A 27,677-nucleotide genomic window follows, 5' to 3' on the forward strand; every position below is an offset into this window, starting at 1 on the left:
CTGCTCACCACCATCACTTGTAAACACAGAAGTCCAGCTTCTGTGTTTAAAAGTGACAGCTTTTCTCCCAAAGGCTCCCACAGATCTGATCTCCTGAACAGCTCACACTAAGTGCATGATGGGGATAAAAGAAAAGCAGGTGTTCAGGGCGCAGTGCAGATGCCAACACCCCCACTGGATGTTCTCACTGTAAGTGAGAAAGACGGGACAAACTACAGTGTGAGGGAAGGTACTAGAGCCAGCTGGGGGCTTCAGCTTAACACAGCAACAAAAGTTGGATATGTGAAAGATGGTGGAGATTTTAAAGAGGGGGGAGAATGCATGCAGAGGACAGAGATGAAGAGGGGTGAAACTGAGATGTGGACGGGGGGAACAGGGGTAAGCAGCTGTGGAAGAAGGCTGACATCTGCACTCTGTGTAGTGAACTTTGCACTATGTAGGTAATATACTACCAAACTCTGCACATAGCGCAACCCTGAACTCTGCACTCTGTGTGTAACCCCCCCCCATACTCTGCCCTCTGTATGTAATGCACTCCTGGTATTTAATGCTCTTTAAGACCCCCCCATTGTTACATTTAACCTCACCCACTATTTGATAGAGGGTGTGTGTAGGGGAGAAGGGGATTTCGGGGGTTGTAGTTGAGTTCTTGCACCTATTTTCAGAGAAAAGGCCTGATTATGAGTATCTACAATGAGAAAAAACCTAATATAAAAGTATATAGCCACATGGGCTTTATTCATTTTCCTCAGTCTAAAAATAGAATAAAGAAACCTGCAGTGGGACCATTAAGGAAATGGTAACGCTGAATGAGCTGACATAGGATTTAATTTAAGGAAGTTGCTTTCCTATAATTATTCACATAGCTACCAAGGTTGTAAGTCTATAACTCAGATGTATTTCAGATACTATTAACTTCTCTAAGCTTAAAGTGTAAACACAGACTATGAATGCATCTGACTTAGTAAGACAAAAGTTTGTGAAAGAACTACACCATTTACGAGTTAACACCAAAGTTTTGTGAAATATGTTTGCAGTTGAATGAAAAAAATCAGATCATGGCAATTAAGGAAAAAGTTTATACTTTGGTACAGTTGCAGTGTTTGCTAACTAGCATTAATACTTTATTTATGTGTTTTCACCTGATCACCAGAATTACTGTATATACTGAATATACTGTAATTACATATAATGGGATCTATATATGTCATTCCACATGCTTCTAATTGTTCCGGAGTAATTACACCTCAAATATTTTTTTCCCTCCAAGATCAGCAACTGCTAAACACAGATACACACAAGGTACTCTATATATTTCACAAGGGTTAATGCATAGAGCTGGCTTATATTTGTTCAACACATAACAACAGAATTGCGCTATAATTTTTCAACTGAGCTGGCATTTAGGACCCAAAAGAAAAAGAGTGAGAGGCAGCAGCACGAATAGCCAGCTCTTAGGCCCCTTTCACACTGGGGCGGTATTCAGGCATTACAGCGCTAAAAATAGCGCCTGAAAAAAACCGGCCCCTTTCACTCCAGTGTGAAAGCCGGAGGGCTTTCACACTGGAGCGGTGCGCTGGCAGGACAGGGAAAAAAGTCCTGCTAGCCGCATCTTTGGAGCGGTGAAGGAGCGGTGTATTCACCGCTCCTAAACCGCTCCTACCCATTGAAATCAATGGGACAGCGCGGCAATACCGCCGGCAAAGCGCCGCTGCAGCGGCGCTTTGCGGGCGGGTTTAACCCTTTTTCGACCGCTAGCAGGGGTTAAAACCACCCCGCTAGCGCCCGCAGACCGCCGCTAAAACGACGGTAAAGCGCCGCTAAAAATAGCGGCGCTTTACCACCGACGCCCGCACCGCCCTAGTGTGAAAGGGGCCTTAATCTCTACTGTGAGACAAGTCAAGGCCCCATGTACAGTCTGGCCCCCAATTCCAAGGACATCCATAAAACAATGAGGTCAATTTGAACATGATACCAGTACTTTGGTACTGTTATAAAACCAGGCACTTTACAGGCCAGCCCAGGCTCACCATTAGAGATGCACAATTCTGGCTAAAATGAGAATCACGATTTTTTTGCTTAGAAGATCGATCACAATTCTCTCACGATTCTCGCGGGGTAACATCTTTCACATTAAAGCAAAACAATTGGACTAACTTTACTGTTTCTTTTTTTTTTTTTTATTATTATTATTGAAGTGAATTTTTTTTTTCCCAAAAAATTGCATTTGAAAGACTGCTGGGCAGATACAGTGTGACATAAAATATTGCAGCAATTGCCATTTTGTTCCATAGGGTCTCTGCTAAAATATATATAATGTTTGGGGGTTCCAAGTAATTTTCTAGAAAAAAATATAAATTTTAACTTAAGAAAGAAGTGTCAGAAAAAGATTTAGACTTTAAGTGGTTAAACTTCCTACATTTACACGTTGTTGAAAACTTGGCAGTCTGCCCAATTATTTATTTACACAGAAGTTCTATCCCTTTGATCTAAGAAGGAAGCTTAGTTACAATGTTGCAAGTTAAAAAAAAAACTTGGCAGACTGCCCAAATATTTTCTTTTGACAGCTGAGTGAGCAGATAGTTTCTCCACTTGTTTATATGAAAGAATCTACAGCCTCTGCAAGAGAGATGTCAAAGGGGGTGAATCGAGATCAAGATTTTTTAATGATTAATTGTGCAGCTCTACTCACCATTAAAAACAATAACCTGAGTTTTAGCGCCTACTCACACCTTTGTAACCCCCACAGTTTTGTGTGTGTGTTAGAAAATGGGTTATTGAAAGTTTTGTCATGAGGTAATGCACTTTGCAGTCAAATATAATAGCCCAAAAAAATCTTATTTTTTTTTATGTTTCTAGGTAGAAGGTGTCATGGTTGATTCTAAGAATTTCAGGAAAGTCCCACAGTTGCTCTGTCCTCACACAGGCTCTAGCTATCCCTCATTCACATACCAAGGTGGTTTCTAAAATGTCCTTTGTTAGGACAGACAGTGTTCAAATGTAGTTTACAGCTTATAATGAAGAACTGCAAACACAGTGCAGATAGGGTTAGCTAATACATCCAGGGAGTGAAGGAGTAAGGACAAGCTAGTGGTTGCAGCCGCAACAGCCGCAAACTTGTGCTTGTCTTCTACAGCTTGCTCATGGCTGTAAAGGGAAAGTCATCCTGGCAGCTGTATAGTCACCTGATGGCCCTGTTTGTGGTTACCAAGCTCTCCCACACATACCAGGAGCTCGCGGCAACATCAGAGAACTTCAGAATGGTGAACTGGGGGAGACCAAGAATTATTCGTTCCTCAATCCCCTCTGCACTGAATGAAACAGAAAGTGATAACTATTTTGCACTTTCAGCTTTAGAGCTGTCATTCCCTAACTGATACAGCTTTGGAGAGCAGGGGAGACATTGGGGTCTAATTGACCTCTAGTGTCTCCATAGAGAGTACCTATCACCTGCCCAATGCTATCACATGGAGGTATGTTAACCCCTTGTGATAGCAATAAAATTAAATAAAAATGTGTAAAATCCCAATAAAATGTATTAAAAACAAAAATGAAATAAAAGGGGCCTTAATGGGCACACATGACAAATATTAAGTAAGTCTTATCCCAATTTCCAAATAGTGTAAATACACATTAAAGCAAAACTGCACTGGCAAATGTTTTCTAGCAATTGTTTTGTCTTTTTCTGTACTGTTTGTTCCACATACACAGTTCAGTTTAAATTCATAGCATGTAGGATGCCGAGCGTGGTGTTGGGTGCCAGGAAAATGGAATTCAAGAACACTTGTGGAAAAATACATAATGACTGGCCACCCAATGAGCAAAAAAAGAAGTCACTGAGGATGTGGAGTGGTGGCTGTGACTGTGATATTGGAGGACAGGCAAACTATGGAGTAAGGCAAGTGACAAAGTCACATTGCAGTTTGATATGCATAATAATAAATATTGATAAAAATAATAAGAAGAATTGCTATTTTCTTTCATAAAATAACATTTTCACTTATATTTTAAAAATGTTCACACATCAGTTCTGCTGATTTGCTTCAGCCTCTTTCAGCCTCCCTCTGTCTACAAGCGCCTACTCCATTGTTGGTCACAATGTTGTCATAAACCAGCCTCCTTACAACAGTAAACCCTGTCTACACAGTGTGTATCAGCTGTTAATTTCCAATAGGAGTGCATGTGACAATTGGGAAAAAATGTATCACCCCACAACTGGAAGTGCCTGTACAATAGCCTTTATGACATGTTTGCCAGGTATTAGTTTAATGAAAGCTGCAGATTTAAAGCAATTAAAAATGAGATTTTCAATTTCATAACATGTTTAACATTGGCTGAAATGTAGTAATTGGGTTCATTTTTAAAGTTTAATTATGTCAGTATGGCTTCCCATCTTCTTCTTTTTGTCACAGGAGGCACCTCTGAGTCATATCTTATCTTCACCATTATATAGTCATGCATATATAACGTTTGTGATCTGCAGCATTAATAGGAAAGAACAAATCCTTAAAATGCTGGGATACTGAAATCCACATAACTCTCCCTTCATCTCTACAGAAAGCAGACATGACTCATATGCTAAAAACAAATTATTTTGGTTGTCAGATTTACAGGTAGAGATCATTAGCATATTGAGGCAGTACCTCACTGAAGGTACAAATGATATACAGTATTTATAGCTTGATCAGGCCTATGTATTTTGCATTTTTGGGCTGTATGGCTACCAAAAAACGTTTTCATTTTCGATAGAGCAGGGAAGAGCCCCTGCTTTAGACCCTGTCAGTTTATTTTTTGCTGCCTGTTTCAAGTTGGTACTAAGATTTCCTTTCATTCCCTGTCCTGGAGACACAATAAGAAGTGATAGGAAACATCTTAAAATGGAGGTGCCCTTTCCTCTTAGACTGTTGTCACCATTGAAAGATTTTTCCTCATGCTCTGGTAACAACCCTAAAATGATGGATTACCAGCTCTTTCAGTGTCATTTCTTACACTGACTGCGCTATAAATTCTCAACTCTATTATATATACTACACTAACTGCACTATATACTCTGTACTGTATTAAATATACTACACTGACTGACTCCGCACTACACTAACTACCCTGTCTAATCTCTATTCATTCAATATATACGGCCGCCGTGTATACAGCAGCCTTATATAGTGTGGGGTGTGGACTTGGCCTCTGAGCCATGATTGGCCAAAGGCATACTGCCTTTGGCCAATCATGGCTCTCACAGCACATCGATCAGGTGCATGCTTTGGCCAATCAGCAGCTGTCAATGCACTGCGATCTCACAGTGCATTATGGGGCAGTCTGTGGCAGACAAACTTCCTGTGAGTGCCCCATTTGTTTGTTTGTTCTATGAACAAAGGAACATCCGATGTTTGAGTCAAACTTACGCATGACTCGAACTTCTGGACCATACCCACTCACAGAGCATAATCAAAATGTGTCACAGAATTCAAGTAAGTAAATGTGTGGGGATCTTCACAAAGTAAGTTTACAAACTGTAAGATCATTCAGTATAGCAGGAGTAGAACAGAATATTTCAATTAAGACAGCATCCACCAGCACAAGGGAAACTCTGTTAGGTGCAGCGTGATGTGGTAGGCAGTAAACTGTCACGCTTACCCCTAATGCCGGTGGACAGACACTATAGCTAGCTTCCGTGTTATTCACCAATAGCAGACCTCTTTCCCATAAGGCAAGCAGGCCTATTGGTACTCTTTTGTCCGAGGTCTTATACACAGTGCTATAGCGCCTGGCTACCACACCAGGGCATCTCGAGCAAAGCAAACAGGTACTTGCAGTTGGCAGACAGGCAGAGTAACTCAATGACAGTCCAGGTACCAGGCAGTCGAGGCTTAGAATAGTCAGGATCAATCCATAGTCAAAAGCCAGGCGGAGTTCAAAAAATAGTCAATATCCAATCTCAGGTCATAAATAGGGGAATCCAAACAGCAGAGCAGAACAGACACACAGAGAGGCTGCATGTATTACAATTGCTATCACAAGCAAGAGACTTGATTGGCTTATATCAGGTTTGGTATCACAACCCTGAGACACAAACCTGAGACTGGTCACAATAATCACCTTGCAGGTGGACAGACAGACAAGGAGAATGTCACAGCCAAAACCAGGATGCTGGAACCAGCAGCTATAATGGAGCAGGAGCGCACACACTCCAGGCATAAACACAAAAAAGTTAGAGGTAGTCCCTGCTCTCCTTACTCCACCTGAACTGATCCCTATTGCTGTCCCTACCCTGTACACTCTCATAAAGTGCTTCAAACCCAGGGGTCAGAGTCTTAAATAGACACTTCTTGACCCAACATGGCCACCAGGGGAACGCAGCTTCTTTTAAATTCCTATTCTATCTGCATTGTCGATGCAGTTGAGCGCCACCTGCAGTGGGGAATACAGACTGCACCTGCCTACATCTCATTGAATGTATGTACTCTCTTGTGCTGATTTTAAAAACAAATGACTAAAATTAAGCTTAAAAGCGGTACATATTCCTTAATAAAAAGTGTCATTTATTTTCAAATCTTTAAAAATCAACATTTACGTTTGGGTGTTTTTATTTAGAAATTAGTAAATATTTAAAAATCTGCTCCATTTGCTATGGTGATTTTATCCTCCAATCCTGGTCACATAATTCAGGTCCACAGATCGACCTAATATTATACCTTCGATTTTTCTACAGTAACCACTGCTATGTTGATTGCAGCCCAGATTGTCATCTGTATTAGGCAAGGGTTTATTACGAGGCCAATAAAAAAATACAGGCTCACTCAGCATACTAGTGCTTAACTCCTATGTAGAGGACTGAAAGGGTGTACAGATGAAGACATCCCTATCCTTTGCTTTTGTCAATTGATGGAGGGGCCCATTACATTTATTGATAATTTCTGAGAATCAGCCTGATACAGATCAAATCTCAATCCATGCAAATTGGTATGCGTACCTCTGTTTTCAATGTATTGATTTTTCATACCAGTCATCCAATACAGGCCATTGCACTAGATACATTCATTCATGAGACCTCCATTCTTAAGTGAAAACAGGACTACAATTCTCTATGACAATCTCTTGGGGATTTCTGACACATTACACATCAGCAGAAATCTTTATACTACATAAGACATACAGTATGTTTCTTCATTATTTCTTACATTTTCAAGTACAGCTAGACAGCCTTCTGAAAAAGGATATTTGGTCTGAAAATATGTGTTGCAGCGTAGCAGGTAATCCTTACTTATTTTTTACTACAGTTTGGAAAATGGAAGAAAATACAGGCATATCATTGAAGTAAATTGTAATAAGTTGATTTATAATCAATTTAAATCTGCTACTCTATCCCCCATAAATAGCTTAACAAAACAAAAATCTTTTAGGGGTATATTTATAAATGTTTTCCCGTAAGATCTACACAACTTTTACTTAGGTTTCTATCTTTTTTCTAATTGTTTGAATTAGGAAAATGTGTGAATCCTGGATGAAAGCAGTATGAAAATACCTTCCTAGGCAAGAATGGCATTCACACTCCCCAGATTTTGCACCTGTAACAAATTAGGTATATCGCATGATATGTGGACACAGCTATTTAAAATCATTAATCAATATGTGTAAACATAGCTAAAAAGAAAAAAAAATCAAGAACAGAGGATCATGAAAAAATAACATAAAATTATTATATAAATGCTAGAAATATTTAACAAATGTGTGGTGGTGGATATAGAAGCGCAACACCAATGGGGGAAAAAAACTCTGACAGTACTTTGACACCCAAAGAGACCTCTCTCCTTTCGCAGGGACTACATTTTTGCCCACAAAGACATTTCAACGTTTTTGAAACAGTTCTGGACATTAATAAGTTAATTTGAAATGTTTCAATTAAAAAGAATCACTTTAATGTGGAGAATGATGGCAATATTTGTGGAGAAACTTTGAACACTGCATCTAATGATCTAGTGAGTGACATCAGCACACACAAATTTAGAGATCTGTGTGTGATTGGCGAATTGTGTTATCTGTCCTGGTATGGTGGACCACATTCCAGTTATACACATGTTTATTTTACTCAGTCCATCCCTTTAAAAACTAGATCGGATTTTTATCTTGTCAGTGCCTGGTGCCCTGAAATGGATACATTTCTAAAACTTGTTGAGAAAGATCTCACTTTAGCTGCATGATTATCAATGAGTCTCGGTCCCCAACAGGACAATCTTTCGCACAAAGAGAGGAAGGCAGTCAAAAATCTGGAGAGCGATTTATCTATTGTTATACGTAACTCTGATAAGGGGTACTGGTGGTAGTTATGAGTGTAGACACATGTAGACATGAAGCTGAGAGACAATTGTCTGACACCCGTACTTATTTCAAATTAAAAAGTGACCCCCACTAAAAAATACAAAGTAACCTTGACAGTTTTGATTAATGAAGGGGTTAAATAAGGTGTGTTTGATGCTAAATTAGCAGATTATTTCTGGTATCGGCTTTTTGAATGGGAGACTGGGGCAGTGGCTGGACACACTATTTTAGAAACTAGTGTCCAAACTCCCCAGTTATCTCAAGGACACTTAAGCCTCGTACACACAGTCGGATTTTCTGCAGACAAAGCTTCGCACTTTTGTCCGAAGGGCATTGGCCAAAAACTTGTCTTGCATACAAACGGCACACAATTGTCTGCCAACAAATACGAACGTAGTGACGTACTAGACGTGCTATGAGCCAATAAAGAGGAAGTTCAATTGTCAGGTGCCACCCTTTGTGCCCCTTCTGCTAATTTCATGTTAGTAGAAATTTGGTAAGTGTTGATTAACGCTTTTCCTTTTGCACTTTTCATTACGTACTTTTAATTTCTTGCTTTTCAGCTCATTTCTGAATGACCGTTCGTCAACCAGCCATGTTGTGGAATCGGAGGAGATAATGTGTTATTTATTATTGGCCTTGGAGTTATTGCTTTGACCCAAGTCCAGTCCAGGAACAAGAGAAGGAAGATTTCTTGGACCAAAAATTGGTTTCTTTATTAATCGTGACCAATTATGTCATATGCCTTTGCTGTGGGAGCTTCAGCACACCAGCAAAGCAGCTTCATTATTATCCCATTAAAGAAGAAGAGAATGTGCGCTGCATTTCGAGATTTCATAATTTGCCGCATCACGAATGTTAATTCTACTTTACTATGCTAGTTTACAAGACGACCGCTTCCGGCTCGTTCTTCCTTCCAAGCATGCGTGTTAGTACTTTGGACTTGTGCACACAAAATAGGAAAATCCGACAGACCATTGTCCACAGAAAATGTATAACCCTGCCATCCAACATTTGTCGGCAGAAAGTCTGACAACAATTGTCTGATGGAGCATACAAACGGTTGGATTTTCGGCCAACAGTCTGTCATCACACAATTCCCAGCGGAAAATCCAATCATGTGTTCGAGGCTTTAGTGTTCATTAGTGCAAGAGATTGTAATGGCAATAACAAGGGAAATAAAAAAAATGACTAAATGATACTCAAAGGTATTACAAAAATCAAGCAGAACAAACTTTTGATTCAGGACATTTATTTAACTGCCATTGTGGGCCAGAATGGCAGCATTTGCAACAGTTGCGCAGTGGACTTTGTATTTCTAACTGCAGATATTATGGATTTTTTTTTCAACTTTAATGGCTTAGCAACTGTGTGTGTTAATAATGCATTATCTTTCTACATTAGGAAAGCTGCAGAGTAATCTGTGCTGTCAGCACCCAATAAACATGAACAAAGCTGGCCACACACCAATTATTATTGTCTTTGATATTTACTAGGTAGTCTGAGTAGTGTGCATACTCAGAAGTATTCATTAACAGCCTTCTCAATTTATATCCAATCAGGCAGGGCCTCATGCTATGCAAGTATTTGTGGCTTTGCAATATTTGCAATCTACCGCACAGATCACATTCTTGCAGTAATAGAGTACCCGTAATGTCTTAGTCTTTGTGTAATATTGATAGCCTTGCTGAGATTCCAGTATAAGTCATGACATTGGATTTCCTATCCGTATTATTTCCTATTTCTGCTTAATTCTTGTCTACTGTCCTATACATTAGGTTTTTGTACTGTTTGGGCTACTGATGAATAAGTGAAGAAAAACTGGTCCGATATACTATTTGTTTATGTCTTTACTGTGAACCACCAGCCAAAAAAAATAATAATATTTAATTATGCTACTACTGACATTCTTGGGAATGCCGAAATAGGTCTAATGCCGCGTACACACGACCGGACTTAGGTCCGACAGACTTTCGACGGAGTTCTGACGGAGTTCTGACAGAGTTCTGACGGACTTTCCGAATGAACGGACTTGGCCACACACAGTCACACCAAAGTCCGACGGATTCTAATGTGATGACGTACGACCGGACTAGAATAAGGAAGTTCATAGCCAGTAGCCAATAGCTGCCCTCGCATCGGTTTTTGTCCGTCGGACTAGCACACACACGAGCAGATTTCTCGGTAGGAACTGGATCCGGTGGAGTTCTTTCGGAAAAATTGGAAACATGTTCCATTTCTAAAGTCTGTCAGACTTTTGCGAATAAAAAGTCCGCTGCAGCCCACACACGATCGAATAGTCTGCCGGAATCAGTCCGTCAGACTTTTGATGTTGAAAAGTCCGGTCGTGTGTACGCGGCATTAGAAACAATAGTGCATATTTTGCTTGTGCATTTTTATTTATACTATCTGAAAACAATGGAGTTGATTTACTAAAACTGGATAGTGCAAAATCTGGTGCAGCTCTGCATAGAAACCAATCAGTTTCCAGGTTTTATGTCATAGCTTAATTGAATAGGCTGATGTAAGAAGTTGTTGGCTACCATGCACAGATAAACCAGATTTTGCAATCTCTAGTTTTAGTAAATCAACCCCAATGATATTGACTCTAACACTTGCACTAAATACAAAACCCTTTCTTTTTCTAACTTCAGTACTGTCAGTTCCAAATCCCATGACAATTCAAATCGCTGCGACTTCAACTTTGCGGCGCCGCCCCAATTTATATGCATATAGTTCCACAGATGTCAGGCAAGTCACACCTGAAATCGCACTGATCTGTGGTTTTGAAATCATTCTACATCAAGTAAAGTAGCACGATTTCAAAGTCGCATTCAGTGTGAACCAGGATTGACAGACCAGAAAAGATTTCACATTGCAACCACAGGCCTATTGGTCTGGAAATAACTAATTTCTTTTAAAAAAATTTCATACTTACCTGCTCTGTGCAGTGCAGCCCTGATCCTCCTCTTTTCGGCTCCCCTGCCAGTGTCCCCCAATAGCAAGCCGCTTGCTGTGGGGACACTGGGGATCCCCCCGTGATCGCTACCGAGCCCTTCTCTATGCGTCCATAAGACAAATAGAGCTGCAGCTCGCCCCTGCCTCCCTCTCTCTCCTCATTGGTTCACAGGCTGTGATTAACAGTAGCAGAAATCAATGGCAATGGCTGGATCGAGAGAGAGCTCAGGGTATTAGTGGGGGCTGGGGGGGCCACTGCATACAGAAGGTTTTTTACTTTTGTGCAAAGAATGAGCCTTTAAAACCAGTTTAATATGGGCTGGTTAGGAATCATTTAATAATGTGTTAAAAGGAGACATAATTATATTTTTTTTATTTGTTGTTGCTTTAACTAACTCTATGCATATATCAAATTAACATAATACTGAGCCCTTAGCCCTTGTACACACGGTCGGACATTCCGATGGACAATCGGATAATCCGACAGTGTGTGGGCTCCATTGGACTGTTTCCGTCGGAGGATCCGACGGACCAAGTTTTCCAGCTGGGCTATAAAATTTTCCGACAACATGATCCGATCGGACTTTGTCCGATCATGTGTAGAGAATTCCGATCGGACAAAGTGCCACGCATGCTCAGATCAAATTCCCAGACCAAAGCTATTGGCTACTAGCCTGAACGTAGTCCTGTCCTAACGAAATAATGTCATCACGTTAAGTACACTCGGATTTTCTGATAACTTTGTCCGACTGTGTATGCAACAGTTTCGGACAAAATCCATCGGACAAAATCCAACGGATTTGGTTGTCGGAATGTTTAGGGTTTTTTAGCGTGACACACTGCTTTCTCAGTGCTGCTTCCCTGAACATCCAGCATTCACAGGAAAGTATTAACAGTAGACAGTGTGGTCTTTAGCAAGTCTGTTAGCTTGGAGATGTGAGGGGGTAGGAGAAGAGAGGAGCAGGGGAGTGGCTTGCTATCCTAGGCTACGGGGTATTTTTTTTTCCATTGATATACTTAGTACAGCTCGAATATTTACATGCAAGGGTGACTCCATAGGACACTGTAAAAGAAAGGAGCTACCATGAAACAGGACACTTGGGACAACAGTTAAAGCACCAGCTTAAACAGGAACATAGGCAAAGATTAAGAGCTGCATACTCAGTATTTGATTAAATCCTTTGTTGTAAGTGCTTAAAAGGGTTTTGGTGTGTACATAAAAGAAATTTTCAAAATGTGTTGTATCAATTACTAACAAGGCTTGGCATTCTTTATACATGAACCCATTCTTTATACATGAACCATGGAAGTGGCTCCTGGGACACGGAGCAGGACTGCCAAAATGACAGCCAGGTTTTGTCAAATATACCAGCAGAACAGTTGCAACAGAGGAAGAGGACCAGGGCATAAAGTATATTCAAGGTGTTTAAATTAATTTATTTAGGCTATACCTCATACCCTCAAGGTCTATATCAGGTAACCACTTGCCAACTGCCACATGCCGATGTAGGTCGGCAGAATTTCATGGGTGCACAAAAGGTCGTAACCCGCAACTCCCTTCGTAAAAAAGGGCTAGCGGGCGCATGCATTTTAGCGGGCGCATGCATGCCAGCGGCGGCGCTCGCACCAGCCGTGTGTCACGGGAGCATGCACGTGGGTCAAATGGACTCTATGTTTGCGTGGCCCACAATCATAAAGAGGAGAGGTAGAACGGGGAAATGCCGTAAATGTAAACAAGGCATTTCCCTGTTCTGCTTAGTGACATGACAGGGATCTACTGCTCCCTGTCAGCAGGAGCAGTGATCTCTGTCATGTCCTAGGTAGCCCATTCCCCCTACAGTTAGAACACGCTGAGGGAACACATTTAACCCCTTGATCTCCCCCTAGTGTTTAACCCCTTCCCTGCCAGTGACATTTACACTGTAATCAGTTGCTATTTTTTAGCTCTGATCGCTGTGTAAATGCCAATGGTCCCAAAATAGTGTTAAAAGTGTCCGATCTATCCACCGCAATGTTGCAGTCCCGATAAAAATTGCAGATCACCGTCATTAGTAATAAAAAAAAATGGATGAAAAATGCCATAAATCTATCCCCTATTTTGTAGACACTATAACTTTTGCGCAAACCAATCAATATAAACTTATAATGATTTTTTTACCAAAAATATGTAGAAGAATACATATTGGCCTAAACCAAGAAAGAAATTAGTATTTTTATATATTTTGGGTGATATTTATTATAGCAAAAAGTTAAAAATATTGCTTTTTTTTTTTTTTATTGTCGCTCTTCTTTTGTTTATAGCACAAAAAATAAAAACCACAGAGGTGATCAAATACCACCAAAATAAATCTCTATTTGTGGGAAAAAAGGACGTTAATTTTGTTTTTTGGGTACAACATCACAATTGTCAGTTAAAACGATGCAGTCCCAAATCGCAAAAAATGCTCTGGTCAGGAAGGAGGTAAAATTTTCTGGGGCTAAAGTGGTTAAACCACCATTTTTTGGGAAGAGGATAAAGTTTGGTGTTAAAGCGGGAGTCCGCCGTTTAAAAAAAAAAAAAAAGCCAGCAGCTACAAATACTGCAGCTGCTGACTTTTAAAATAATGACACTTACCCGCCCAGCGCGCCCGCGATGTCGTCACCCGAAGCCGATCTCTCGATCGTCTCTCGGGTGCTGCCGCCGCCATCTTGGGTATGGGAATCAGGAAGTGGAGCCTTTTGGCTTCTTTCCCCGGTTCCCTACTGCGTATGCGCGAGTCACACGGCGCAATAAGGATGGTCCCCGCTGTCTCTGGGATCCGTGTGTTTCCCAGCAGGCAGCGGGGGACCATCAGAAAGGGGCGTAGATTCTGCGGAAAGGGGCGTACCTTCTACAGAATCTATGCCGGAAGTGGGTGCAGATACCTGTACTGTACAGGTACCTGCACCTCCCTCCCCCCTGAAAGGTGCCAATTGTGGCACCGGAGGGGGGAGGGTTCCAATGAGCGGAAGGTCCACTTTAGGGTGGACCTCTGCTTTAACATGACACTTGTCTTTGGCTTTTATTTGCTTATAATGAAAACTTTGCACCTTTGGACACCAAACCATTTAGGTTTAGCTTTTACTATGCCTGCTCAGTGATGGTCCTGATTCTCACATGACTAACTCTCCAGTGATATTAAAATACGGGGATTGGTTTGGCCTTTTTATATGAAGCACAACTAAGACAAATAGGTATGCAAAGACATGTTTAATGATTCCTAATTGATATACATTAAATCTATGGTAAAAATATGCAGCACTATTAACATATATATATATTAATATATATAGTAATAAACGCATCAATATATAGTCCATTGCTCTAACTAATAGTAAACATAGATTATCTTGGAAATGATAATAAAATAAATGATAAAAATATATAATACTGAAGAATCTCAAACACATGATTGCAATGGTGAAGCATATGACTGGATCTCTACGTGTTTCGCGCATGTTTCCACTCATCAGGAGAAAATCCGAAATAGATGTATCTATAATAAAATAAATAAATTCAAAATGATCTGGTGGTTTGCACATAGGGGAGAAAGAAGGAAGGGGGAGACAAAAAATATTTCCAAACACTCTTACCTCAGGGTGAGTTTTCAAGAGATAGTGTTGACAGCTGAAGGCACTATGGGAACAACATCCCAATCCCCCCCACCTCCCTTTTGCAATAACTCTCCAGTGAGATGTGATAGATAGCTCTTTCACTAAAAGGTGGCACATGGCACAGGGCAATCCGAGAGAAACTCTAACAAAGTACAGAAAGGCTGATGTTTCTGAGGAAATCAGTGGGGCATTTGACCTTCTGTGGTCTGTTCAGCTTTAATAAATTAGTATATTTCCCAGCACTGGGCTTTGAATACTTTAGTGAGTCAGACACTGGTGTTAATTAACAAAACTGTTGTATTAACCTAATGTACTTAGGAAAATGTGAATACCAGCAGAAGTTTGGAGTATTTATTACTAAGTAAGTAAAACTATTTTATACTTTCAGTAAACATTACATGTTGTACATGAATGTTGTACCATGTATAATATTTCCCGTGTTACTTTATACAGGTGTGGAGATTTTACCCCGAAAATACATATAGCTTACATTATTTTCAGTTAGTCAGACCTAACTTGTGCGCTTGCACCACAATTTTAAACTTTTTTAAACAGGACACACAACTGGCTTATATGCTGAGCTATAATGTCTTCCACCATGCACATACAGTATATAGTTGAAAAAAATATTTATTCTTTTTTGTTTGCCATTTGAACACAGCTAGCCTGAAGCCATTTTAAGCTTTGTTTACTTTTTCAGTGCTCTTCAGATGTTCCTATGTTAGGGTTATTGATTTCTCCTGTCTGCTAGTGTTGAGGAGGCTTTAGTAGTCACGGTGGGCTGAATCAATATTTCAGTTATGAATGTTTATTCTCCACAGGCAATTAGTGAGGCGTTAGCGCAATGGTTGTTAGCATAATAGTTGGGTGAAGGTAATAAAGGTTTGCCACAACCTACAGAGTGTTCTTTCTTCCCCTAGGATTTGCTCTAGGTTAAGTTAAAAAGTTCCTGACATGAGAGTTTTATGCTACTCCAAGCCCTGTCCAGAATGAGCTGCAAATGAATGATATTTCACTGCTGGGATCTTGTTAATAGCGATCTGTGCAGTGCTGCAACTGTGGTATTCAAAAAGATTTCCAAGAACAAGAAGAAAGCACCTGTGGCTGACCACATGAAGTGTAGCTGAACTAGACACAGGAGAAAGCACTAGAACCTCCCTGCTGATCTACAGTTTGGAGATCCTGTGTTGCTCATCCACATTGATCTATGAATTCATAAAGAATGTTGTAGCACTTTTAAAGTTCCCTCACACCTCTGCACAATAAATGTTGATGTGGGCGACAAATTCATGTATGTATCTGGAACAGGTACCTAAATCTGTCATATGGAGGGGGGTGGGCCCAGAGGACCAAGTGTCAATGCTGTGGACACTCTGTTCCCAATGCATGTTTAGCCTCTTGATAGCTGGTGCACTGTTGGCTCTGCAACCAACAGTATCATAACAACTGAAGACTCATCCTTGGTACCATTAAGCTCAGGATGCATCAGCTGAAAGTAAAAAAAGAAGTGGGGATGCTGGCTGATGCCCTTACCCAAATTTGGCCAATGAAGTCAGCTAGCATCCCTGTCCCTTTGTTTACTTTCAGCTGTCAGACAGGAAATTGTCTAGCTAGGAAATGAAAGGGGATGGGCATGAGTGACTTGTTGTTAGGAAGCCAGTGCACACCATTGCCCTATCCACCCATGAGTCCTTTGTGGGCTTTGTGGGATACTTTCACATCAATGGCAACTTCCAAGCACATATGCCTAATTGTACTGCCTTTCTGTACACTGACTCAACATTGGTCTTAAACAATTTGGATATTTTTACCAAATAAATGTAGCAGTATAAATTATGTCCTAAATTTATGAAGAAAGGGTACTTACAGTATTTGCAAAATTTGCAACAGAAACTAAGAACAATTAGCCTATCGAGTGGACATTGATTTCAGTGGGGTTTGGGTTTGTGTCCAAATTTCTTTGAAGCTTGCAGAACCCTGCTCAAACTAAACCCAGTGCAGTTCAGCTGATCCCTACCCACCACAAGCCAAGGATCCAGCACTGCAAATGTGCCTGGAAACATAACTCAATTTCGACCACTTGGCGGGTGCCTCACATGATCCTGGAGATAGTAGCATTACCACATTTTTAAAATATTCACACATATAGATAACATTGTTTGAAGTAAACAGATCCCCTGTAAAATTATTAAAATGCACAAATTTTTTTTCACATTTCTTCACTTTTCATGGACACTTTCCCACACTGGGTTAAAAAGAACCTATAATGGGGAAACTATGCATAAAAATGAAGGCTGATGGCAAAGGACTGATCACCAGTATTGCCTGTCATCTTCCTGGGGCAATAATGTACCCCATTAATAGCTTTTCATGCTTTTTTCTGCACTGTCCCTCAGTGTAGAGGCAGCCATCTTGGTAGAGGAACATAGCCTTGTTTGCTCATGTAACTACTTTGGAACTCTCTGGATCTTGCCCAGAGAATCTGGCGAGCCAGTTTGCTGGTCAGGTTTCTGAGCTTACAATAGTTTCATTCAGCTCCTTAGCTATCTTACAATCTCCTCCTCTGTTTACATTTGCAATGTCCTCCCCTGTCACCGACATTGCTAGTAACAATGCTGTCACTGTCTTAGCTTCTCTACAACCCTTCTGCTGGCACTTCCATTATTCCTCTTCCAACACTAAACTTCCAGTTGGCTGACAGTCTCCTTCCTACTTTATAACATCACCAGACTTCAGGCATTGAGCCTACACTGCCTCTGTATGTGTCCAAACTCCCACTATGTCCACATCTCCAGGGTTTTTCCCCTGACACTATACTGCTGGTTGTCTTTTTCTATGCCCACCTATTACCCAGACATACAATCACATTTCCTTCATTATCTCTGCATCTTTCATCCCTCTATCTGCCTCCCTCATCCTTTTCCTATCCTTCATTGCATCTGTACTCTGCCCCCCCAGATTGCAACACACACACACCTCCCACCCCCTCAAGCCACTATTACCAAACCCCTTCTATTTTAATTTGCCCTCCCCCCCCACAATTAACTGTAGCCCTGTTTTAAATTTACCATGATTCCCAATACGCCACTTACCACATAGTTATCCTTCACAAAATGTAAAGCCATTGAAGATGAACCCATCCTTTTGAGAAGTGGTTTATAATCACACAAGCTTGTTTTAATTTATACTTATGGTATGAGAGTCCATTAATTCTGGTAAGCATGCATGGTTTTCATTTGGTGTTGGATCACGGAATGGTCTCATGTATCATGGATTGTCACTTTTAAATATACCAAAACTTTTATGGTGATCTTTGGACTTGTTACTTGGACTGTCACTGTGGTGTTTACACCTTAGCCCTTGTACACACGGTCAGATATTCTGACAGAAAATGTCTGATCGGACCATGTTGTCAGATAATCCGACCGTGTGTGGGCTCCATCGGACTGTTTCCGTCAGAATATCCGACGGACCAAGTTTTCCAGCTTGGCTATAAAATTTTCCGACAACATGATCTGATCGGACCTTGTCCGATCATGTGTAGAGAATTCCGATCGGACAAAGTGCCACGCATGCTCAGATCATAATCCTACACCAAAGCTATTGGCTACTAGCCTGAACGTAGTCCCATCATAATGAAATAACATCACCACGTTCTGAACGATCGGATTCTCCAACAACTTTGTCCGACCGTGTCTATGCAACAGTTTCGGACAAAACCAATAAAGATTTGGTTGTCGGAATGTCTGACCGTGTGTACGGGGGCTTAGACTTTATTCATCAAAATACTTCTTTGATTTCTTTTTACTCTAGCAGTTACTTATGCATCAGTTTAAGCATATAATTTTTTTTGTTTGTTTTATATGAAGCGCTGCACTGTTATATATATATATCTACACAGTTATTCTCAGCACCCCATACTGGGACACCATTTTTTTAGACACAAAGTCCACACAAGCAACAAGAAATCTCCCAAATCTAGGACCATGGATATAGAGGCATTTTTTCTTTCCACAGACACTCCCAACACAGGGGACTTTTTTTCTTCTGGTGTTACGATCACTGATGCAGGGACAATTTTTTCTTCCACTGATACTTTGGATGTAGGAACTCTTTATTTCTAAAACTGTCAGTCCTTTATTTCTACACAGCATACTATGTCTACTACTATTAAATGCAATTCACTGTGGTGTGGAAACCACCAATACATCTATTTTCGTGCAGCACACAGCAAGGGAAGCTGCATACACTGTTAATATTCCTTCACTTGCTCCACCCTCAATCTCAGATCCATTGAATTGCAGAAATTCCCAGGTATGCTCTTGTCAGAGCTATACCCGGATGACTAGTGGAGTAAGAGAGAAAGAAAAGGACAGATCTTTGTAGGTCCTAAGGTGCCGCTTCCTCTCCAGCCGGCCCTCCCGAGAACAGTGAACAATACAGCAGAATCATCACAAAATCTCACTCCAAATTTCATAATAATCGCATTTGCCAAACCTACAGTATGGAATATGAGGACCTAGCTAAAGTATCAAATTAATCTGTATGTAATCAGGAAGTCTCTTGCAGGACCATTTTTTTGTGAATCTAAAGATGTTACAGGTGGATCGTAACAGTCAACATTGAGCTTTAGATGTTCTCATGCTGCATATACATATATATATATATATATATATATGTATGTATATATGTTTTGAGGTTAAAGGCTATAGGCACAGCCACATTACAGCAAGTATATTGCTTCTTCTCAGGTAGATCGCAAGGTAAAAGGTAGAAATTCTGTATATTAATATTCTCCCTTTAGCAATGCAAATCTCTACCTTTTAATTATATATACATTCACTTCAATGATGATCTATTAACACATGAATGCAGTGTGCTGCAGCATGTGCATGTTTGTGCATTTAGGCGTGTTGCATCAAGCGGCGTTATGCAGCTCATTCAAAATGAATGGGCTGTAATGCATCCCAAGGCACTCATTTTAGGTCCTTCATTTTTTCAACACAGCATACATTGTGGTGCTCAGTAATTCATCAACAGAAGTTCTTTTTTGGCTGTGTGATGGGGTGTTATTCAAAATGAATAAATACTACAATATACTAACTTTTGGTACACCATGAGTATGTCTACAGTAGTTCCACAATGTACAACTTACCCATAGGAATGAATGAATGGGCCCATAGAGCGCATGTGCAGTATGAAAATGATCATTCAGGAAATCAGGAGGACCTTGTAGGAGGCAAGTTCCCTTTAAGCAGGAGAAAAGTAAATATTTTGCCAGGTGGGCTGCACTCAAGGGGATGAATAGTTAATTTGAACTATTTTACCGGCCAAAGAATTTCTAATTCTGTTTATCCAGACATGTCATCCATGTAATCCTGCCAGGCTGCATCGCTAGGTCCTTAACCTACTTGGCAGCAATAGCACAACATGGTAAAGAAAACAGACCCAGGCTGCTGATTGGATGATAAATGAACATCAGGAAACTAGTCAAGCATTTATTCTGCTCACAACATGAACATCCCAATGCAATTGTGACATACAATGTCCAATACTGGAATGTACAAATAACTGCAGTATAACAGAGGAAAACCCCCAGAATAACCTTTTTTTTTTTTTTCTTACAAAGATCATAGATAACAATTTTCAATGGGCTAATGGACATTAGATCTGGATTGTTAATGAATTAATTGTTTAGCCTGTTGCATCTCAAACACTGCCCTTACCCACATAATCATAATTTCATGGAATGTTATGAAACACCTTTGGGACAGACATAAATACAGCACTGAAGGATGGCTTATGAATCCATCAAAAACCTTCGTAAGTTGCATAATGTGTTGACAACAGCACCAAATTACTACTGCATCCATAAAATATTATTGTCTCACTATGGTAATTGCTGTCAGGGAAGAAATGCAACATGGTACCTGTTGGAGTTTATCTAAATACAATATATATATATATATATATACACACACACACACACACACACACACACACACACACACACACACACACACACACACACACACACACACACACACACACACACACACACACACACGTACACTGTATATATATATATAGTTGTCTCTAAGCAAATACATATTCATGACACACATATGCTGTCTTTCTAATAGACACACATGGGCTCATACTGTTAACTATTAAGTAGATCATACTTGATCTTTGCTGTGCTGGCAGGCAGTTATTTTAAAACATAACCATATGCCTGTCAGCTAGGTGTAAATAGACAATTATGTAACATATGGGAATCTTTTAAATTTTACATTTAAATATAGGCTATACATTAATGAGGGAGCCCTTACACATAATACATTATGATGACAGCAACTCAGAATCAATGTGAAACATGAATTAATACAAGGCAAATCTGTGCTTAGTTTCAGGGATGAATGTCACAGCTTATATTAAAGATAGATAGATAGATAGATAGATAGATAGATAGATAGATAGATAGATAGATAGATAGATAGATAGATAGATGCTAATGTGTAGGCATCTAGTCTTGATGGCTATGATTCATGCATGTGATGTTTGCAGAGGTTCAGTAGCTTAATGAGATGCAATACATAGCCCATTTTATAGCCTTAATGGGAATTAGCCATTTCACACTGTGAAACAACTAGAGGTATAAAAACAAATAAAGAGCTTGCCAGATAGAGTTTAATGCAGTCAGAATAAATGGCATGTGTGTGTAGTAGAAGAAACAGCATGTGTAACTGGAAACAGTGAAGGAGAGGAGGAGGGGGGTGAAGGAGAGACACAGGAGATGGAGAAAGGTAGATTCCTTTTTTTTATGCAGGCTATCCCTCTCCTCTAAAAGAGTGCAACCCTCCCCTGAGCAGCAGGCTGATTGGAACCATTCAAGCACATTTGGTATGCATGAGCACTGCTGCTTAAAGAAAGGAGGTTGCTTTTTTTTTTTTTTTAAGGAGGATCAGGAGCTAAAGAAAATCCACTTTTCCAGCCTTCCAAGTTCCAGGGAGCATCAACTGCACGGAATTGCTACAAAGCTGGAATGGACATGTTGATGAGCATGGGATGTCAGAATCGCAAGGGCTCTTTTGTTCTTCTTTAGAGATCTCTTAAGGTTTATTTTCCCAGTGGAATATTACAAAGGGTCATGAATCAGACTGATGCACCCCGGCCTCTAAACTGGACCATTCGGAAGCTGTGCCATGCTGCCTTTCTACCTTCTGTTAGACTTCTAAAGGTATGAATGCTCAAGATTGCTGACAGTCGTTATGAGCAATCAAAATATTACCATATAACTGCTTTTACTTTGTCTTGTGTTAACTTCTACTTTATGTTCTTCAACATGACAGGCTACTGTGTGTCTGTAGGCATGTAGCTGATAATTTGCTTTTCAGTCAGTTTGGGCATTTGCAAGTAGGGTTAAAACTGGCGTAAAAGAGAGAACAATGCTCTTGTGTTTCTATCTGATAGCTGCTCTCCCTGAGTCATAGAAGCAATGTATTTAGATCTCTGATTAATCCAAGTCTAAAGCTGCAGCTAAATGATTTGAAAACCAGAAGTATTTCCTTATTGCTTTGGGACATATGTCACAGAGGGATAGTTAGAAGATCCATTTTCAGAGAACAAAAGACTGTCACGCTTGATATAACGCTTATTTCTTAGGTCACTGTATCACCCCGGGAGACCAGAGAGCATCAGATGTGTGATGTTTCCTCCAGTACCTAAAGGGTTACTACTTATCCTAAGAGTTAATCTTGTATGACATATGGGAAAAATAATGGAAATTGATGAAAAGTAAATTTTATTACGCAGAAGCAAAGGTGACAATAAAAGCCATAGACCATGTCAGTGAAACCATTTCATTTCATCTTTGCTTTTCCCCAGCCTTAGAATTGTGGTGTAATACATCTTACTGTCAAGACCCACTTCCATTTGAAACAGAACATAATGCTGTGCCTGTGTACCACAAACTTGCATGTCATTAAATATTTAACGATGCTAGAAAATGGAAGTCTGTTATAAAAATAGTTTATTCTAGCACAAAGCCACAAAAAACGATAATCAGTGCGAAACAAACAACAAACAAATGATTTAAAACTTTTCATTCAAGAATATGTATAATATGTGTAAATAAAGGGTATACAGTATAAACCATTTGTTTGTAATAAGAACACAGCATATCACAATACTCCTTGCAGCTTAGTGACCCATTTAACATTTTTCTGTGCTGTCAATGTATAATTATGTTTCTGTTTAACATCTGACACATTAGGTATAAATCATTCAATTTAGTGTGTAGTGCTTTTTACAGTAGATCGATATGCCTGGCTGGTATTTCTAATGATATAGAAATTTCTATCAGTGCTATAGAGGGGCAGGTCTTCATGAGATGTTTTCTGATAAGCCTCAGATCTTCAGAACAGCAGCCAGACAAACTTAGAGTATGCCAGGTCTCTGACAGATGTCAGCGCAGTAATGACAAGAGGCTATTCCAGGGGACGTGATCACGCTGAGGAATTAAGAGTGGAGAAAATGATGACATGTAAGCTGAAATAGAGTAGTAAAGATATTCCTGTAAATAAGCAATATGAAAATATATAGAATGATAGTTTTTGGTCATTAGGATCGCATTGCCACCTATTTACTAATGAGCACTGAACCTTTAATAAACAGGTTAACTTGGAAGTCTCACCTCTTTGAGTGTTATCCTGTGGAGTCTGCTTTCTAATATGTGTAAAACATCTGTCAGTGGAAGTGGAGAGATAGCAGCATACATTATAATCATGAAGAGAATGATTACTATTTGCTATAAGAAGACTTGAAATAAAGTCATTACGTATTAACAGGTTTTATATTTATTTGAGTGCTATAACCTATTATATTAAAGTATAAACCATACACAGCCTATATAAACCATACACAGCCTATTTATTAACTTCTTCAGACTTGGAAGAAGATTATAGCTTGTCATCATCAGTTCCTTTTTTTGTAATATTTTACAAAGTGATATAGTTAGAAATGCTTTAACTCTCTAGTTGACTTCACTATGCTTTCTGGAGCTATATTTTGCATTGTGGCATGCTACTATATGAAGACCACCCATGGTATATAGGCATGGTATGGTTGTGCATTTTCTGCAACTGCAGTCATCAGCAGAAGCAAATTTTGCATTTGTATTTGAACAGCTTGACATTAACAAAGCATATACAGAAGCTGTTGGAAGATGACAAGGTCTGCTATGGACAGATTGTTTTTTTTCTTGGCAGTTTGGTCCTTTTTTGGTATGATGTTGATACCTTTTGGCATGGATCAAGTAGAGAAATATTTTTAGGGCTGAAGGTTTAAAGCTTAGGTAAGGGACTATATGTAAGTGGTAGGCACCCTGACCAACTATGATGCATAATGTTTCAGTTATTGACCTGGAACAAGTGTTGGTGGTCAGTGGAGAAGTGCTTTCTTACCTTCGTGGTCAATGCATAAGTACCTCAGTATTTTGTTGGCTAGTGATTAAGTGTCCCCTTACATTGGTAGTCAGTTGTGATTGGCAAAGCTAGCAGGGGATTAGTCGGCCTCTACTAGTGCCTGTATTCTGTCTGGGACTTACTAGATTTGGGGAAACTGGCAGCAGAACTATGATACATGCCCATAAGGTCTATCAATGCACATGTTCCATAATTTACCTTTATCAAAAAACTGCGTATGCAAATAAGGGATGTCTGTGGATGAAATCAAGCTATGTAGCTTTGACCAAAATTTAACAATGCTCTTGGCTTAGGCCATTTACATACCTCATGAAGCCTGACCGGAAAACTCACAGAATGTTGCTAGGATGTTGCTAAGTGCAGCCTAGCTATTACTGTTCACCTTCACCATCACTGGCATGAAATGTTTCTCTGATTCAAAGCTCCTCACATGTGCTTTCTCTCCCCTGATGCAGTAGCTCTGAGTTTAGTGTCAGAGAGCTCACTCCTGTGATAGTGAAGCTGACCAGTAATAGCTAGACCTCACTTAGCAACAGCCTAGCAATGTCCTTGGAGTTTTCAGGTCAGGCTTCATGAGATACGTAAATGGCCTACACTTATAGCAAGGGCCTTTTTCAATTTTAGTCAAAGATGCCCCTTATCTTCAAAGACAGTTTTTTTTTTGCAGTACCTGTTTGATATCCCAGAGGTGGAACAATCTATCCACAGCCTCCTAATATTTTATATGGATTATGATATATAACTGGAAAGATTGGAGTGTGAGTATGTGAGTGTGGCATCTGGAGCACACTTTTTTTGCTTTTTGTTTATTTTAAGACAAGGTTGTCTCTTTTTAAGGGTATGGTGGGCGGTTCCTATTTATACTCAAGTTTAATTTGCATTCTTTGTACTTCCAGTAAAGTTTTTTTGTAATTTTGCATCCTGACCCGGGTCTTGAATTTTTCACTATACCCCAGTGGCTCATGTTTATGGTCCTTTGGGCAGTCTTTATTGTCTGCCTTATTTCTGTATGTAATGTGTTTTGGCCATAAAGCCTCACTTCAAATCTCATCTAGTGAGTGGAAAGTTACATAAGGCATCTTTCTGTATACCTTGCATATTTTTATGGTTCCCTTTGCTTTTTTTTTTACCAATTAGAAGTTTCCACTCTACCTTTTGGATTATTTTTTTGTATAAAAAATGCAACAAAAGGAGCTGGAATATGCAAAAAAGAATGGAAACCAAGTACAAAGAAGTCTAGAATTAGGGCACGGGGATCTTGCTGTTGGAATATGTCCAGTATTCCTATACGTTAACTACTAATTCATTGTATTAGTACTGTTTCAGCATTATCAATAGATGGAATCAGAGACAGCAACAAAAGCTTATTTAGTAGAATAGTGAGAAGTTTGTATTGTTCCCTGTGTATACCTGCTCCAGTGACTCCAGCACCCTCTAATTTCTTTCCCTGGTGATATTGTAACAAGAAGATAACACAGACCAAAATAAAAACTTGACAGAAGTTCTTACTCCTACCCACTCTATCTATTTTTTTTTTTTTTTTACAGTGAACAAGTTTTAAATAAACTGCAGGTTTTCACCCAGAGCATTACACTATTACTAATCTACTTTATGTTTTACATTAATGATTTTTCTTGTGAAATTTGTTTTTTGATTTCAATAAAATAAAGGAGAACAATCTGAATTTCACAAAGATTGTGGTACAAATTTAAAGGGTAACAAACATATTACTTCAATTGGAAAGAGACTAATAAAAATGTAAATGCAATATCGCACTATATAAACATAAAATAGACCGTCAAAGTCTAATGTCAAAAATGTCATATAATTGAAAAGAAAGAGAAAGGTAAATCGTTGACTGTCAGTCTGACTAAAAACAAGGTAAATGACAAATCAGTAAAGCAAAAGCATTTCAATGGGTCTGGAGAACAACCCTGTGAGTACCACATAAGGACTGATAAAAAGGAAAGGGTCACAAAAAAGGAGTCAGAGAAGAGAAGTAAAGAAAAAAGGGAAAAGGGAAAAAACACAGCGGGAGAAAAGGGTAAATTTGATAGAGGTAGTGCAGCTTCAACCAAATGAAAGGTGACGAAAGGGTAAATGAAGTATTATTACCTTGGCAATATTAAAGTGTCATCAAAATCTGGAGGTAAAGAGTGTTTAACCCAAAGTAACCAAAGTTTTTCTAATTTTCAGATCTGACCACTCTCAATCGCTTCCATTTTAGCGTGAACAAGAGCTCTATTGGTTCTGTGAATGCTTTTGGCTATAATCAGATATTGAGTTTTCCATGCCTTAGCTATGTTTTTTTTTGCTGCTGTTAAGAGCTGTAAAAGAAGATGAAATTGATTCTGTGTAATTCCATCTGGTTTTAGATTCAAAAGAGCTATAGCAGCATTAGGTTGTATGAAAGTTTCAAACACTTTAGAAGCTAAATCAAAAACTGCTTTCCAAAATTTTTGGACTATTGGACAATCCCACCATATATGGAGTTGGGTGCTGATCTGAACAGCCGCGAAAACAAGCTGCTGGGTAATTAGTTAACCATATACTGGACCATTCAGTATCAGCGAATGAGCAGTTTACTTCTTGTTCCCATTTAGGGGGCTAGTATCAAAACTAGCTAGAATGTGTTTATAAAGAATCAAAACAAGTCCTCTGATATGTGGGACATAATTACAGATATGCTCAAAATGCGACATCTGGGAAAACAGAGTGCCTGATTGTAAGTATGGTTCGAAAAAAAGGTAATCTGTCAATAACATGAATAATTTAGATTGGGGAAGTCCCATAGAGTAGGAAAGAAGTGTAAAGAAGATGTGAATACAAATGTATATTATCTAAATAGATTAGCTACACTCCACGCATTAAAGGAATTAGGGGAAATCCAGGCAGGGTAAAAGGCAGGGTTTTTAATAAAACAAAGAAGTGGTATATGGGGCAATTGAAGGCCAAGAGTGGTTTTAAATATATCCCGTGATTGGATTGCGGATAGAGGTACGATCAACTGGACATAACCATAACTAACATATTGGCTACTGAGACAGGGCCCCAGTCGACAGACTCAGTTGCTACCCATAGCAGAACTTCCTTTACTGCATGGTATTTAGGTAAATGTGCAAGGCGAGCTGCATGATAATAGGCAGAAATATTGGGGAGACCTAAGCCTTCACATTGTTGTGGAAGACAAAGAGTGGATTTAGAGGTATGGAGTTTTGCTGTGCCCCAGATAAAGGAGGTAATTCTACTCTGAATAAGTCGTAAGAAATGGAATGGTGCTGAAAT

The sequence above is a fragment of the Lithobates pipiens genome, unplaced genomic scaffold (genome assembly GCF_037356315.1).
Source record: "Lithobates pipiens isolate NorthernLeopardFrog02 unplaced genomic scaffold, aLitPip1_a1.2 Scaffold_13, whole genome shotgun sequence".
In the NCBI taxonomy this organism is placed as follows: domain Eukaryota; kingdom Metazoa; phylum Chordata; class Amphibia; order Anura; family Ranidae; genus Lithobates; species Lithobates pipiens.